We start from the raw sequence: 12,701 nt of genomic DNA on the forward strand, positions 1-12,701 counted from the left end.
GAGTCCAGTAAGGATGTTTAGTAGTATTTATGAACTTAATGTGCCATTTACAAAACAGCTACAAGGTGTAACTTTCCATTGAGACGTAATAGTATAAAAGCATAAATTCTCCTCAGTTTAGTGATTTCTTTTTGATTGCAGTATGTAAGTGTTTAGCTGCTCACCCTATGGAGAAGTGTGAATCACTAACTGCAACATCAGGAATTCAATTTTTCCAAGTCACATACAGACTCCAGAAATGGCTGTCAGCTTTGAAGGAGTATTAATGCTGTACACTGACAATATAACCATCATTATTTACTGAAAAAATGAGGGTATGGCTCCTGTCTCCTCCATGCCCATGCTTCATTTACAAGGTACAAGTCAGGAGTATGATCGAATACTCCCCACTTGCCTGCGTAGGTGTAGCTTCAACAACCCTCAAGAAGTTTGACAGCATCCAGCCCAAAGCAGTCTGCTTGATTGGCACCACAATTACTACCTTCAACATTTATTCTCTTCACCACCAACACACAGTAGCAGCAGTGTGTAGCATCAACGAGACGCAATGCAGCACCTCATTGGGGCTGCATCATTGGCACCTTCCAAAGATGTAGAAACTGAAAGTGTTGGAGGGACTTTATCTGTTTGCTTTTATTTCAGACCTCCAGCACCTACAACATGTTGGTATAACTTCGATTATGTTCAGTTTTGGATAATGAAGGGTATTAGCCTGATTCTGCTATGAATCCTTTTCCAGCAGGCCTCTGTTATACTTTGTTTACCTTTGCCTGACTCCATCGGTTTGTATTTCTTTACTGTATACAGGAAAATAGTGTTGAGTTTGAAGCTTGTCTTGTTGCCCAGTGTGATGCCCTCATTGAAGCTTTGAACAGAAGGAAGGGACAGCTGCTTTCACGGGTGACTAAAGAACATGAACATAAACTTAAGGTTAGTTTTGGATTTTCTGCAGTGTTCCAAACCTCATGTTGTCCAATGAATGCTTACGCAATGTAGCAATGAGTGGATAATTTTTTCTTCCCTATTTACAAGCAAAGTACCACCACTTCACATCCTTCTATGTATTACAATATTGAGTCATTTACATGTAGTGTTATTAAATCAGATCTTGTGGAGGAGCATGGAATTTTGTCTTTAGCTTCCAAATTGCAATATTTTGACGTGTATGTGCAGTTGCCAGAGGTTGCTATATGACTTCAATCCACAATAGCAAATAAGCTCACTGTTTGTGCCACCAGGCATCAGGCTATTTTCTTTAATTATTGTTGTGGGCAATTTCCATACAATTGAATGAATTTTGAAAATTTTGCATGTTTTAATTAGAAATATAAATAGCAAAAATGTGCTATCACTAGGGCCGATTATGGACCAGTAACGGATTTATAAATGGAGGAAGGGCTGTAGTTGAAGTACTGGACTAATATTTTGCATCTAGAAATAGAAGGTTCTGCCCAGATCATGGTGAAAGAGGAGATAATTCAGACACTTAAAAGGTTTACATTATTAAGAAGCAAGTTTTCAGTAGGCTGCCCTCTGTACTTAAGGTAGACATGACAGCAGGATTGGATGACATGCTTCCGAGGAAACTGCGAGAAGTGAGTGGAAATTGTAGAGACATAGACAATAATTTTACAGTATTTACTCATGAGTTGCTTCAAAGGACTGGAGAATTGCAAACGTAACTAATGTAAAGATAAGCCTGGCAACTACAGGCCACTCAGTGTAACCTTGTGGTGTGGAAGTTTCTAGAAACAATAATTTGGGATAAAATTAGTCAGTTGGACACAAGCAAGGTAACTTTAAAAAACCAGCATGGATTTGTTTAAGGAAAGCCGTGTTTAACTGACTTGGTGAAATTAACAGAGGGTTGATGAGGATAATACTGCTGAGGTGGTGCGTGTGAATATATAAAAGGCATTTGCTGTAGTGCCCAGAACAGACTTGTGATCAGAATTATTGTTCGTTGATTGATAAGGATAGTAGCAACACATAGACCAAACTGGCTGAGTTACAGGAAACTGAGTGGGTGATGTGGGCTTTGCTGGCTGGGCCAACGTTTATTGCCCATCACTAGTTGCCCTTGAGAAGTTGCTGGTGAGCTGCCTTCTTTTACAACTCCTGTTCATTTGATGTATGTAGGTAACAGTGCCATTAGGAAGGGCGTTCCTGGATTTTGACCTAGCAATAATGATATGTTTCCAAGTCAGGATGGTGAGTGGCTTGTTCCCATGTATCTGTTATCTTGAACTTCTAGATGGTAGTTATAGTGAGTTTAAAAGGAATAGACAGGGTAAACACAGGAAGTATGTTCCTGATTACTGGAGATTCTAGAACCAGGGGTCCTAATTCAAGGGTATGGGGTAGGCCATTTAAGATTGATATGAGAAGTTTCTTCACCCAGAAAATGATGAGGTTGTGCAGTTTTCTGCCACAGAAAGCAGTTGAAGTCAAAACATTGAATGTTTTTAAGAAGGAGTTAGATATAGTTTTTAGGACTAAGTATATCAAAGGATATAGAGAGAAAGTGGGAACAGGGTACTGAGTTACATGACCAACAATGATCAATTGGAATGATGGAGTCAGCAGAAGGACAAAAGGTCTACTTCCGCTACTATTTTCTATGTTTCTATGAGGTAACTGACTTTCAATCATCTTCCTTTTGTGCTAGGTATGACTTCAGTGGAGAGTTTTGGCCCTAACACCTATTGACTTTACCAGAGCGCCTTGACGCCAAACCCGATCAAATGTGGCCTTGCTATCGAGGGCAGTCTCTCTTACCTTGCCTTTGGAGTTCATCTCCTTTAGTCCATGTTTGTGAACCAGAGCTATAATGACATTAGGAGCTGAGTCGCCTTGAGAGAACCCAAACTGAGCATCCATGAGCAGGTTATTGCCAAGAAAATGCTGCTTAATAGCACTATTGATGACTCCTTCCATCACTTTACTGATAATTGAGATTAGATTGATGGGAAATTATTGGCAGGGTTGGATTTATCCTGCTGTTTGTGTTCATAACATGCCTGGTAATTTTCCATATTGTTGGGTGGATGCCAGTGTTGTAGCTGTACTGAAACAGCTTGGATAGGGCATGGCCGGTCTGGGACACACATCTTCAGTACTATTGGTCGATTCATAGGACCGTTAGCCTATGCCATATTCAGTGCCTCCACCCTTTACTTGGAGAAGAGATGGTTGAGAGGAAAACTGAAGAAGGGTCATCGGACTCGAGATGTTAACTCTGTTTCTCTCTCCATTGATGCTGTCAAATGTGGTGATTTGCTCTAGCAATTTCTGTTTTTGTTCGGCTAAGATACTGATTTTTTTTTTTGTGACCATTTTAGCCACTAACGTAAAGGTACTATTTACTCTGATCTTTCCGTTTTACTGCTTCCACCTTCTTGTAGTTTATTGTATATTCTAAATAAAGAGTTGAACCTGCCATTTAAGAAAATGCTGTATACTATTAAGGCTAGATTTGTTTTCTTTTGTTTGAGCTGAGTTAGCTGCCGTAAGTTTGATTGCTGTTGATACATTGCAGTTGGCTGTCAGCATCCTTCAGACGGAAGTTAATCTGAAACAAAGATGCAAGTTAATAAAAGGAAGTAGGGGAGCCGAGTGTAGGTGTAACTATAATCTTTCAGGGTTCCCTAGATACTGGATTTAAAAAATTGCACATATCACTATGTTTTTCAAGAAGGGCTAAAGAGGAAAACTAGGGAATTACAGATCGGTTAGCCCAACATCTAAGGTGGGGTAATTGTTGGAGTCTGTAATCATTGATGGAGTAACTGAACACCTTGAAAATGTTCAGTTAATCATGGAGAACCAGCATGGATTTGTGACAGGTAGATCATGCCTGACAAACCTCATTGAATTTTTTGAAGAGGTGATTAAAGTAGCAGACAGGGGAATATCTGTGGATCTTATTATATGAACTTCCTGAAGGCATTTGATAAGAGACTTTTAACTAAGGTAGAGGCCCACGGAATTAATATTAAATTACAGGTATTTTTTGGGAAATTTGTTGAGTGGCAGGAAATAGAGAGTGGAGATAATGTGTAGGTACTCAAATTGGCAGGATATGACCAGTGGTGTCCCTCAAGGATCTGTGTTAGGGTCTGAATTATTCACATTATTTATTAATTGTTTGGATAGTGACATAGAAAGTCGAAATCACAGGACACACAAATCTAGTTTGTAATCAGGAAGAAATTGAACCCAGTACTTTAACTTTATAGTGTTTCCAATCATGTAAGAAGTAGCTAATCCAGTAATGCAATAAGTGGAGACATTTTGTTTCTGAAATGTGACTGTACAGATTGTAACACAATTCATTGCAACATCACTGATGTGTGATAGTCCCCGCCTTCATATTTCCACACAATGAAATGCTCCACCTCTGAACAGATTTTCCAAATGATTTGTTAAAAAGTCAACATAATTGATTTTCTCCACTTTATTTCTACAGGTTGATTGATTGCTTTCTTGTCTCACAGGCTAATTTGTGTTCGGGATATCTTTACTAGAAGTAGTGTTCAGAGACCCACATATGAATAGAAATCTGCAAACCTGTCACATATTAGTTGTGCTTGGCAGAACCTGACCTACTTTGTGACAGGAATTTTTTTTCCTGTAAGAAGCTCGAGGGGAGTGTTAATCTACATGCTTTCATCTGGGAATAACCTTTCTCCAATTTAAGAACTGGGCCAGAATTGTCATAAAAATTTGCAGACAATTACAAAACTCTCTTTACTACAATCTTTGCTTTCTAAAAAGTAAAGGCAAATAAGAATTACTTTTGCAGTGCAGTGAAATGATTCCAGGTTTAGACAAATGCATTTTGGTTCACAATATAAACTCATAATTTATTGCTAAATTAGACATTTGAATCAAGAATAAAGTACTCACAAGGTAGACAAAAATTCACATTTGTTTAAAGGTGATGTCTTATGCAAGTGAATATCTGAATTTTTGAACAATATAAATTCATTAGCAATGTTTGATGGTTGAATTGCGTTTGGTTTCCTTTACTTCATTATCGTAACAACTTTCTGTAAGTTAAGATGTACATTTTGCCTTTCCATTTTTAAGTACAGACTGTTTAGACTTACTTATATATCCGCGTTAGATTTGGATATGAAAAATGATGATGTTATTAAATGTAGTGGAGGGCAACTATTTCTGGTGTAAGTCTGATGTTGTCTCCAGGAGAGCAAGGAATGATGCATAAAAGTTATCCTGTTCCAATTGATGAAAACATTCCAGAAGACATTCGCATTTTCATTTGTGACTGGACAATTTGCACTTTTTTATGGTAGAACGACTCCAAACAGTTCAAGTAACATCTGTAGGGAAAGAAATATTGGTTAACATATCTTTGCTGCAATTAACTGCTGGAATTTTCTGAGAGAAAAGGCTTTAAGATGTTGCCGGATTGCTTAGTCTAAAACTTCAAATTTCTCACTTCTGAAACAAAACAATCTCTTGTCATAAAAAAGATTTAGTTAAGCTTTTATTCTCTGCTTGGATATAAGATAAGGAAGTCCTATGGCACAGTGGTAGTGTTCTCCTCTGAGTTAGATGCTCCAAATTGAAGTCGCACTCCAGGATTCGATGGCTATAGAAAGTGTGTTCATTTCATAGGTAAACAGGTTGACTATCAAATTATAATTCCTCCAATGTGTCTATGGCACATGGGAAGAGTGGGAGAGTCTCATGTTCAGCCATGCTGATGCATATTGGCACTGCTCAGGCCTCCTGCAGCAGACCAATGATCTATTCAAAAAAAATTAGCCATGGAAATTAATCAGAAGCATTTGTCAGTGGGGGTGGAAAGAGAAGAACTGATATAAAATTGATTGTCATGCACATGTAATATCTGACCCTATTTCACATCAGCACCAATTTCTAGCTCACCATTCCATTCTTCCTCTTTCCATTGAACAATGTTCCTGATTTGGCCAATTCACTTTGAGCTCTCCATTTTCAGGAGATCTGTGAGATCACAAAGTGAAAGCACACAGCCTTAGTACAGGGATGCTTCACCCTTGATATCCTGTCCCCATGAAACCTGTAGATTATGTCGTCAGGGATGGGTTTCAAGCACCTCTCCTAGTCCCCCACCAGCATGTGCTTCATGTGATTCTGCTTTGCTGTGTGGCTTGAGAGGATAGCTCTTTGCCACCAACATCACAGGTGCTTGGAGGTATCTACAGCTACTTTGGTGGTTTTCAGTGTGACATTATACCTGTCCTTTCATAGTAGTCTTCCTGACCAAATTTACGTTGTCTCAAAAAGAACGTCATTCTGACCCTGGCATGAAATAGCTGCCATAAACACCGCTGTCCATCCCCTCTCTACCATGCCAGACCTCTCCTAACATTCTACAAGAATGTTTCCAAGGAATGAGAAACTTCAGTTATGAGGACAAAGAGAAGAAAGCTAAACAGAGATCTGGTAGAGGTTTTCAAAAACTTGAGCACATTGAAAAGTGTAGATGAAAGAAACGGTTCCAACCTATGAATGAAGTAAGAATAAGAGGGCATGGATTTAAAGTGATTTGCAAAAGAAGCAAATGTGATATGAAAACACTAGCTTCACTCAGTGAGTAGTTAGGGGACAGAATGCACTGCCTCGAAGTATAGGTACAATCGAGGCATTCAAGAGGGCATTGGATGATTATTTGGATAAAAAGAATGTTCAAGGGTATGGAGATAAAGGATGTGATTGGCACTTAGTAATGATGCTCTTCTGTAGAACACAGTGCTCAAAATGGGCTCCTTTTGTGAGGCTTCTGTGATTTTGTGACACCCGTGCTTGTACATAACCACAACAAAGGGGCAGGCTGTCAAACCAAGTAACCCCTCAACCATCTGCTGCCTGAACAGGTTTATGACCACTGTGGCGAGGCCCAAGAGCAGATTCATGGGCAGATCCTCTGATTTGCCCATCCTCCTCTCTGCTTTGGGTAGCTAAACAGCTAAAGTGTGAGGCTGAATAGCTAAAACAAAAATTGAGAAGCCCTTTTAAGGTGAAAGAAGAGCTGCGATCTACTAATGTACACGTAGAATACTAAAGCCTCAAGGCCACAAAAAAAACAGGCAGCCCTGGATTCCATGAACCACCTTAAATATTTATTACGTGTAACTTTTGTGTTCATCACTGTATAGGGAGCACTCCCATGTAGACAGCCTCTTTCTGAGGCTCCCTACTACCTCTGGATGACAGGATGGAATGTGTCCAGACTGTTGACTTGGTTGAGAAAGTGGAGGGTGTGCAGCAGCACAAAACACCTGCATGCAGAATGAAGTGTCACAGGGGGGATTTCTGCAGACTGCTCAAATTATGGGGAGCAGGTTTCCAATGGAGGTTTTAAGGCTGGGCCGATGTGAATACTCAAAGATCAACTTGCCTTCTGAGGAGAAAGAAGATACTTGCTAAATTTTGTTTTGACGGAGAATCTGATTTTTGGACTCTCACCAGATAAATTCTCATATTTGTCATTCTTCTCATTTCATCTGGGAGCAAAAAATCACGCCCAACAGCTTCAGTCTTTCTAATAGTTGGCTGGAGGACATTTCATCTTGTTCAGAACTTGATGTTGGACAAGAAGAGTAACGGATCAATGGAGATTTTGAGAATGCTCGTATTGAAATGAGCTGGGTGTCATCTCTTAGCATGTTGAACTTATTGTGTTTCTGGATGATAGTTGTAGAATTTGGAATTTTGATGAGCAATAAGAGGAGACCAAGAGACTGCTCCTGTGGGGAGATACTGAAAGTAACTTTGCAGGAGTGGGAAGTTTGTAATTGATACTTTGGTTATATAGGGACATATAGAATGGAACCGAGCAAGTGCAGAATGTCCCAAATGGTTGGATGATTGAGAAGGAATATTGTCACTTTGTGATCACAGACAAAGAGTAATGATTATGCAAAACACATTAAATATTAGACCAGTTGTATAAATGCATATAAGTAAATTTCTCCAGCTTCCACAAGAATCTGGTATTTCTCAAATATCAGATTCCTATTCAGTGCTCAAAGAAAAAAATCTTAATCCAATGAAATTATTAAAATGGAGAAAAACATCAATCCATTTGATTGCAAGTCAAAACTTCTGACTGAAGTGCTGGCAATCTAGTGAAAATGTAGAAACTGAAATAGCGTGATATATTACCAAGGTATGCTGATTCATTTTACCATAGTAACTAAAATTCCTAATGTTAAGGTTTGTTTAAGAGAAGATAAAATATATTTAATATTTTTAAACCTAACATAAAGATTTATTATCTTTGACTACTTTTGCTAATTTTTACATCAGGCTTCCTCAGATTGGGGTTTTGGATTAAATATTCTTGATCAGCGAAAAATACTCATTGTCAGCTCATGGAATTTATGAACTGTATCTGTGCTTGCAGTTCCCAAAATGCTGAAAGCTGCTATAATTGTTACAGTCCCAGCTGATGTCTTTACTGGACAGTCAATTCTAGACTGAAATCTGCCTTGATAGATATTTCTTTTTAATGGGTTTAATGAGATGCCTTTCACTGAAACACAAGCATACAATGCTACAGATTTGGTTTTAATAATAAAACAAAACTTTATTATGCAAAAAAATAGAATAAACCAAACTATTTATATATAACACAAGTTCAAAGACTTAGAAACGTCCAGTAAAATGTAATCCCATTAATCCCAAAGGTACTTCCTTACAGCATTCGCCAGGGAGAATTACCTTCTGTGTTACCCCGCTAGAGCTAATTTAACAGATGTTTCAATTCCCTGTACTGGGAATCTGATAGACTCTTCAAATAGCTTCATACTACTGAGTTTAGACTTTCTCAGCTTCAATTAACTCCTTCAGGGTTATAACCAAACACTTTTGGTCTGGAACTTTCACACGCTGAGGTAACCTATTCCTTAACAATTCTAATCCATCTTCTTTTGTCAAGAGCAACTGTTTGACACATCCAGCTTCAGCCAAGACTTCTACAAAGCTCCCAAATGGAACCTAAATGTTTTTTTTTTCAAACTATGGGTATTGACTCGAATCAAAAGAAAATAAAAATCAATCTCTGACCTTCTGAGCTGAAAGGCTGTTTACTTTGTTCCCTCATAAAATCTTTCCCAATGGGCAAAAAAACCCTATTAACACCAGGAACACTTTCACCCCTACCTTTCTTAAAAGAATTCACTATGGCTACAGAAATACTTACAAGTAATTAGTAAACTCCTTCAGATACACAGATCAAAGCTCAAATGCCACTACATTAAATCCAGACTCTGAAATAAATGAGATTTATATATATATATATATATATAAAAATTACAGACTTTACATCACAATATACACAGTGCAGAATTTCTCACTGCGTATCACTGATTATTTAAGATAGTAGGTAGAGCTTGATGTTGGCTGAGGGAGCAGGAAAAAGGCAGGTGGAAAGCAGGGTTTCAGGCTCTTGACATTAGGATAGAAGTGCAAAATTTTCCCAGCAGCAGGAAAGTAATTAATCAATCTGTATGTGATGAATAGTCATTTACAAAAGTTTTTGTGATTAATCGTGTGATTAAGTTGGAGGAGGGCCTTCAATTTCACAACTGGTGAAAGCTCATAAGGAGAACATGAGACAGCCTTTGACGTTGGAGGAGAGAGAATTGGAGTTGTCGCTCAGCATTGGGAGAATCTGTTACAAGAAAGAACAGCCTGAGAAGCATCATTGGGCAGGTCAGCAAGACTGGGGAAGTTCAAGGGACACTGAGAGCAAGATCCAGGTTTGGTTGAAGAAGATTGTGGTATAAGTACCATACATCTATAGGTGCAAGGTTCTATTTGCAGGCAGGTTAACAGTGAAGGACACGCTTGTTCAATTTCTGGAAGCAACATGGATCTTGTCCACCCAGTTTAATTTGGAATTTGGTGTGGCATACTTGCAGTTATTGGAAGCTACATGTACTAATACACATGGTCCTGCAGATAGCAAGAACATGTGCGTGCACTGTGCCCGTTTCAACCCAACAGGATTGGTGATACTCATTTGCTGGTTCATATCTCAGGACAATGCCTTGGCCAGTAAACCTGCCCAGTTTAGAGTTTAAACAAAGCTTGCAATTAATTGTCAGTCATCATTCTCCAAGGCAACACCTTCACTGATCAGAATCCACTTGCTAACCAGTCAGTGCACTCCTCTCATTTATGTTGTTTTCCCTTTACATTGATATTCTTGCAAATTGAAATGATGTGTGTGCAAGATGAAAAGCACCTTTTTCAGCAATAACAAGCAATTGATCTAAAACAATTGGAGAAGTATCTTCCAGGTATCTACTAAATTCCAATATATTCTCTGTCATTCCCAGGTGCCACAGCTACCTACTTCTGCAGCCCACCTGGGATTTCTATCTACCCAAAATCTACTGTAACACCAGGCATAAAGCTTTTAAATCCAGCCAGTAAGCTGCATAATATTGCCCATGGCTACACAAGGCTAAAGCAGGGCAAGCCATTGGAATGCTGACAATAAGGTTCTGCTGCTGGGATTGCTGTGTTTCAGCAAGAGAATATATACTTAAAGGATCTCTAGGATTATAGTAGGCTGCTGCAAAACCTCACAGATCAGTGGTAGGAAACCTGCAAGTTACAGAAATAGAAGGACTATGCTCCTCATCAAACCAAGATGAAATCACAAGAGGAATGCCTGTTTTTTGAGGTTTGAGGCACATGCACATAAAGCGAGTGAATCCCTCATTCTTCATAGAATTCCTACAGTGTGGAACCAGGCCATTCAGCCCAATGATTCCACACCAACCCTCTGAAGAGAATCCCACCCAGACTCAGTCCCCTACCGTTTCCTTGTAACCTTGCATTTCCCATGGCTGATGCACCTAATCTACACATTACATGGTAATTTAGCATGGCCAAATCACCTAACTTGCACATCTTTTGACTGTGGGAGGAAAGTGGAGCACCCAGAGAAGACCCTTGCAGACATAGGCAGAATGTGCAAACTCCACTCAGACAGTCACCTGAGGGTGGAATCAAACCCGGGTCCCTGGCGCTGTGAGGCAGCCTTGCTAACCGCTGAGCCATCATGATGCCCCTTAAGGGGTTTCAGCAAACATAATACCTTTGGAAACCAATCAGCTGCAAACCTTATGCCTGCATGATCCATGCATTTCCACTAGACATCAAATCACCAGTGAACGCAAACATACCACTCCATCCTTGCAACCCCAATCCTAAAAAGTTTTCTGTCAAAACTGTTTCTCAGGAGACGTGCATCAAACCTTTATTTCTGCAGCTAGGCACCTTTCTCTGTTGGCAGTTACACACCTAGGCATGTTAGAACATTTGATATGTTGCTCCTGTTGGATTGTTTATTGTGCAACCAAATTGTTTGATACGGTATCCTAAGATTTGTTGGTATTTGTCCCTTCAGGTGGTCAGAGATCAAATCAGCCATTGCACAGTTAAACTGCGCCAAACAACTGGCCTGATGGAATACTGTTTGGAGGTAATTAAGGAGAATGACCCCAGTGGCTTTTTACAGGTCAGTGTGTAATTGTAAATACTCTCATTTGATTTACTGATTGTCCTGTTTAAATGATATTCAGCAATTTGCATGGCTTTCCCTGATTTTATTTTTGGCTCTGTCTCTTCTAACTAGGTAAAGCAAGTGCTTGGAGAATTGAGACAGCAAGAACTGCGATGCTGGCATCAGAGATAACAAAGTGTGGAGCTCGAGGAACACAGCAAGCCAGGCAGCATCAGAGGAACAGGAAAGCCGACGTTTCAGATCGGGACCCTTCTTCAGAAAATGAAGAAGGGTCCCAACCTGAAACGTCAGCTTTCCTGTTCCTCTGATACTGCCTGACCTGCTGTGTTCCTCCAGCTCCACATTTTGTTATGCTTGGAGAATTGTTTTTGACTGTTGACTATGTTCAAACCAATATGTAGAAATAATTCCATTTATTTGCATAATTGTTTGTATGTATTGAAATGCGGACATTATTTCCTCTTTTATTAAAACCTTTCGAAATGCATATTCAGTCTGTTTGATTCAATTCTGGCCACATTACTGACAAACCTCAAATAGATTATCTGCAGTAACTACAAACTCAACAAAAGGGTGTCCATATCTAAAATTTTTATCCTGAAAGACACAGTTCTGCACTCAACTTCAACCCATGGTAAAGTTTTAATAATATATTATGTAAAATAAGAATGATAATTATAATATACTTTAAAAGGCTGTCAGTCATTAGTTGTAAAGTCTGGTATTGTGTCTCTAATGATGTGTATTAATCAGATGTTAGTGTATTTATGACATGTTAAATTCTTATTTTCAGATATCAGATGCTTTAATAAGGCGTGTACATTTTATTGATGAACAGTGGGGAAAAGGAATACTTCAACCTCGCATGAATACTGATTTTGATTTAACACTCGATAATGCATCACTGCTACAAACTATTCTTCAGTTGGACTTCGTACAAATGAGAGGTAGGGATCAGTCCACAGAGACTTGACCCAGAACTTTCAAAGGATGAGAAGTGGGCAGGTTTTGAAAATTATGATCCCAGAGACTGTCTGATGGAGTAGAGGGCACCTTTGGTCCCTGAAGCTCCTTAAGGAGCTTGTTAATTGCCTGAAATAGTAGGAACTGCAGATGCTGGGGAATCTGAGATAACAAGGTGTAGAGC

The 12,701-nt window shown here is 39.2% G+C and overlaps 1 long non-coding RNA gene across 1 annotated transcript; it reads left to right on the forward strand.

Annotated features, from left to right (window-relative positions):
* Window positions 1-822: 822 nt before the first annotated feature.
* On the forward strand, window positions 823-12,478 carry LOC109918444. The gene is made up of 3 exons (XR_007262576.1): window positions 823-930; window positions 11,438-11,548; window positions 12,348-12,478. It is a non-coding gene; the product is annotated as an uncharacterized LOC109918444 (long non-coding RNA).
* Window positions 12,479-12,701: the final 223 nt, after the last annotated feature.

Source organism: Rhincodon typus, chromosome 8 (genome assembly GCF_021869965.1).
Source record: "Rhincodon typus isolate 14 chromosome 8, sRhiTyp1.1, whole genome shotgun sequence".
Taxonomy (NCBI): Eukaryota; Metazoa; Chordata; class Chondrichthyes; order Orectolobiformes; family Rhincodontidae; genus Rhincodon; species Rhincodon typus.